The 5467-nt window shown below is 42.4% G+C and overlaps 1 long non-coding RNA gene across 1 annotated transcript; it reads left to right on the top strand.

Annotated features, from left to right (window-relative positions):
- The first annotated feature begins 1336 nt into the window (after positions 1-1336).
- Positions 1337-5229, top strand: LOC135369283 (uncharacterized). Its single transcript, XR_010415047.1, has 4 exons — positions 1337-1781; positions 1919-2013; positions 2137-2254; positions 3252-5229. It is a non-coding gene; the product is annotated as an uncharacterized LOC135369283 (long non-coding RNA).
- Positions 5230-5467: the final 238 nt, after the last annotated feature.

The following is a 5467-nucleotide window of genomic DNA, read 5'->3' as shown; positions in this document are numbered from 1 at the left end:
ATAATGTAATGTACCTTCTATATCAGACAGTGAAGCTTGTACCACCCCATCCACATGAACCAGTGTCCGGACAGCAAAAGTGCTTGAGCTGGGAGATAGCAGCTAGTGGAATGGCGACGTTTGTTTTCCACCGTGAAAGCACAGAATGTGACGTTGAGGGCACATTTAGGAGTGGTGTCGACATGTCTGCATGAAAGCGCCCATGAGAAGTGGAACATAGTGGAACAACATACTCAAATTATAACATCACATTGTCATACCTGTTGGTGGCAGCTAGAATGCTACTAACGTGTCAGCAATTTCTTCATGCACTAGATGCAAGCCAGATCCTGCTTCACTTCCGCCTTCAGCGTGCACCTGTGGTAATTCACAAGCTAGATTACCAATACTGCTGTGTTGTTAATACATAATAACATAACAGCTGTTCGCTTATGTACGATGCACAGAGGACGAAACTACAGAAGCCAAGCGGCCAAGCCAAGAGTCCATGCGAAGCCGAATGCAGATAAACCGAGGACAGTGACGTCGATGCGTCCGTGCGCCGGGTATGCCGACGGTCTGAGGGGCGGGCGTGGGAACTAACAAATATGCTTTTCTAAAAAAAAAAAAACTACAAACAGTTGGACCAAGATATTTCGCACACATATTCAGTGTTCGCTAATGAACACACAGCGCGAGTATCGCTCAGTGCTGCGGCACTTCAAAATCGGCACATGTGACCTTTAATAGCGTTTTCTGGCCATGTTGTACTGCCACGTGCTATGAGACAGAACGTGCACTAGTACTACTTGCAGACTGTTCTCCTCCTGCTTCTACAATGCAAAGATATAATATTAACCCTATCAGCTGGCTGCACAAGTCCCAATAGTTCGAATATCGTGCGAGCCGTGAGATTCCCTCATTAGTGAAAACATTATTGCCACACATATTACAGAAGACACCGTTACTACTAGTACTAGAGAGCAGAGTTGCAGAATTAAAATCCGGAACTAGAACGATTACGGAGTTATGCCCTGTTTTTACCACACCGGAACGGAATGAGAATGGAGTTAAAGGTCAGATATGCCGATTTTGAAGTGCCGCAGAACTGAGCGATACTCGCGCTGTGTGTTCATTACCGAACACTGAATATGTGTGCGAAATATCTTGCTCCAACTGTTCGTAGTTTTTTTAGAAAACAGTTTTTTTAGTTCCCACGCCCGGTCGTCAGACCGTCGGCAAACCCTGCGCACGGGCGCACCGACGTCACTGCTCTCGGTTTATCTGTCTTTGGCTTGGCATGGACTCTTGGCTTGGCTGCTTGGCTTCTTTCGTTTCCTCCTCTGTGTATCGTACATAAGCGAACAGCTGTTGTGTTGTTGCTAAGCCGGAAACAAAGCATGTGAATGTTTGTTTTTGGCACAGCGTCGTTTGGAAAGTGCACTTCCTTGTTCTGACCTTGCCTTTTATGGGCTGGAGCGATATGATTCGTAAATATGCCACGGCGAAGTTGTCGAAGATGCGAGAGTACTACGCTGTTAGAACAATTCATCGGTGCATTCAAGTGTTACCTATTATAAGCTGCCAAAAGACCAAGCAGTGCGAAGCTCTTGGCTGACAGTGGTGCCTGCTAATTTCCACTGCAAGGATTTCGTCCACGAATGTTATCATAGGTTACGCGCGACTCCAGAGGCAATTTGGAATCTCGGCACGAAATCGTCTGATGAAAATCTGAGGTGCCCGACGCATAACATTTTGAACGTGCCACGGAGGATCAAGGCAAAAAACGAGAGCAAAAAATGGTAAGTCGAGGTTCAAATATAAAAAATAGCAAGCTTAATGAATCGATTGTGCAGCTGTCCTACTGCGCTTACTCTGATATAACCACGATTAACAACACAATAGTACTATTGATAATCTAACTTCTGAATCATCACAGGTGCACGCTGAAGGCGGAAATGAAGCATGATCTGGCTTGCATCTGGTCATGAAGAAATTGCTGACACGTTAGTTGCAGTCCACCTCCACCAACAGGTATGACAATGTGATGTTATAATTTGAGTATTCATCTATGTTCAACTTTTCATGTGCACTCGCATGCAGACATTTTGACACCACTTTTAAATCTGCCCTCAAAGTTACAACCTGTACTTCCAGGGTGGAAAACAAAGATCGCCATTCCGATTAGCTGCTATCTCCCAGTTCAAGCACTTTTGTGTCTGGACACTGGTTCCTGTGGATGGGGTGTTACAAGCTTTACTGTCTGATATAGAAGGTACGTTACATTAGTTCAGTTAATTTGTCTTTTGCACATTTTTGTTGCTGTTAGCTGGATTACTGTTGGACATACAATCCTTTGACACACAGAAGCTGATGTCGCCTCTGATAACATTTTAGAATTTTCAGTGTCATCAACGTCCATTGAGGAAGGTGCCTTTACTATCTGTGAATCTTCAACTGAAGAATAGCCCAGAATTCATGTTAACATTCTCTACTCTTATTAATTCACTGTCTGTTTTCTGAGAGCTAAGAAAAATGGAAACTATTTATTTGTCACAACTTCACACTGGATACTGGTGTGGTACTGGCTTGACATGTAAGCTAAAATACCTGGATTCTACAATAATTGTGTTCAACTTGGTGCATTACCGTGGGCAATGCCACATTCACTACATTTTTAGTGGGTCCGGTGCGCAAATACTGTGTGCATACTGCATACATACATACTGTTCGATAGGCAAAAATACCTGAGCAGTGCTATGTAGTCTTTTTACCCAAAGTCCATACTCTTACTGCAAAGTCACAGTACGTAGAACAGCAATGTGCAGGTATGCTGCGATAGAGATTCACAACTGAAAGAAGACTGTTGAGAGCATCTAAATTTTAATGAGACGAGACTTTCGTGCACAAGGCTGCTCTTGTTAATGTCTAACATAAAGTTACAAAATCCCAGAATATATAAAACATGTTGTAATGTAGAGAGCGAGGGGTGGTACAGACATAAAGTTAATTATATAATCATATATAATAAAATAAAAAGGGGGTACAACTGCCCCCTCAACTCAACTCGACAACTCAATAACTCTACTTATTCTCTACCTTACAACATGTCATATATTCTGGAATTTTGTAACTTGATGTTAGACATCAAGAAGTACAGCCTTCTGTGCAAAAGTATTCTTTCTGTTGTGCACAATCATTATGCAGTAAATGCGACTATCCATTTCTTGTCATTAAATGCTTTTCCTTTCTTTCTTTCTTTTTTTCTGCAGTGATGAGCATCCATAAGGACACATGCCAGAAAGGGAGTCTCTTTGGGATGACAAACCCTCATCACCTCATGAGGATACAATGGTTGACGAATGGTTCTCAAGCACATCGAAACTTCCAACAAATAATTCATGAAAAAGCCAGTCAGTGCTAGCACCAAGAATTGAACGTGGACCGTCCTGCTACCAGTCAGAGATGTTCAGTGGCGTAACCACGAGGGGGCTAGGGGGGGCTCGAGCCCCCCCTACCTACCACGGACCGACCCACACAAATCGTGCAAATCCGAGAACATAATATATGGGGGGGAGGGGGACCAGTGTGACTATCGCGAAAGTTCTTGCAGTTCATGGCGTCTATCTAAGAAGCATTCTTGAATGGTTTTCAAAGTATGAGCTTTTCAAAATACTTCCAATCTCGTGACACCACTTCATTGGTCATGACAGCCTATACATGTAATCGTACTGTGAACGTCTAAATCAACTATTTTCGTTCCCTTTTTTAATCCTCAGTTTGAAGTGTGCACAAGTATGTGTGTGTTGTCGACACAGGATCAGCGGGGGCGGGGGGGAGTTTTCCTATCGAGCCCCCCTACCTTTGAGGTCGGGCTACGCCACTGGAGATGTTACATTTCAGGCGCTCATTGACTTTTGGTGAATTACTTGTTGACTTTGTCCCAAGGTGGAGCTCGCTACAGCTCATTTGCTATCTGTTAATGTTGTGGCATGTGTTGCGTTTTTCTCTTTGTGTGTTCCAGACTCAGAACGGTTAATTTGGATCAGGTCAGGTACGTTTCATTTAGACATGGCAAACATAAAGTGGTGTTTCTCAACACAACTTAGCAGTGGTCTTCATGCATTACTGCTACGGCCATTAAGCGTGAATAGAAACCTAGCCAGAGCAGCTGATACACAGAGAGAACATAGCCCGTGTGTGTTTGTCTTTTCCACCGCAGCCCTTGGGTTTCCTCCCTGATGGCTACACATGTCAGGGATAGGTTTCAGAACCGGTAGTTCCCGCTAAGTGTGAATTGCTTTTCAGGAGATCATCACGCTGGCAGATGAAACATATGGTTTAAATTATTTGCAGGACAGGAATTGCGCAGCTTCACACAAATACTACTACTACGACGTAAGAGTGGTTTAAAATCTATATTTTTTGTGTTCCTGACATTATCGCACAAGATGTAGTATCCACTATGATCCTTTATGTGGGGGTATGTACAGTGCAATCAACAGATGCTATTTACAAATCTGTGTTTTCTACTGTGTTGAAATGGGGTAGTTTGTATCTGAGAGCCATAGTGAAACACAGGCCCTCGAGAAACATGGCAACACATTGCAGGGACTCTGGATGCTGCCTAAATTTCCAGAACACACAGCTCAAGGCAGCGGTTAAATAACAAGTTGTTAGAGAAATCCAAGATAGTTGCATCCGTAAGCTGTCCGCTGTTGGATTTGCTTCTGTCAGAGATAATTTATCTCAAAGGGAACGCACGGACACACTCAGAATGATACTAGGGCTGCCTGTGAAATAGAATGAGGAGAGGGGAAGATATATAACCCTTTTTCTTGTCTGTTATCCTATTGGTTAAATTGTCATTTTCTTAGCAGCATATGTGTGTATATTCCAGAGTCTGCTAATAAATATATCAGTTTAGAGCTAGCAGTCGCATTGTAGATGTCTCATCCTGTCCTTGGTTGCTTGTGATTCACTATGGCCATGCTTCCTAATGCAAAAACAGAAAACAAAAAAAGACAATAGAAAAACACGGAAAGAGCGACCTAAAAAGCTGCCTGTTCTAGTGCTCACATGGAGGCAATGCAATGAGGTAACATGTTCCATTCATGAACTGTGCATAGTAGTACATATCACAACGGCAGATTTTTCTTGAAGTACTTTGTTTTTTTTTTAGCTTTGTTTGCACAGTCTATTATTGGAGCTTTATGTGATTCTCCTCTTCAGATACTTTAAGATTGCTGATGCTGTGCAGTTTGTTAATTTTGAAACATACTGTGCTGAGGTACAAAAACAGAATTGTCATATCTGCATTTGAGCACATAGGAATAATTTGTAAGTACTTTACTTGTTGACATTAATATTTGCACCAGGTCACAACATTGTTGATTTATGGAAAATGTAAATAAATATATTTATTTGCTTGCCAAACAATGCACAAATGTCTTCTTTTCTAGTGAGATATTCCCTGTTCACCAGACAT

This window comes from Ornithodoros turicata, chromosome 9, assembly GCF_037126465.1.
Source record: "Ornithodoros turicata isolate Travis chromosome 9, ASM3712646v1, whole genome shotgun sequence".
In the NCBI taxonomy this organism is placed as follows: Eukaryota; Metazoa; Arthropoda; class Arachnida; order Ixodida; family Argasidae; genus Ornithodoros; species Ornithodoros turicata.
This window is presented reverse-complemented; position numbering and strand designations above follow the sequence as displayed.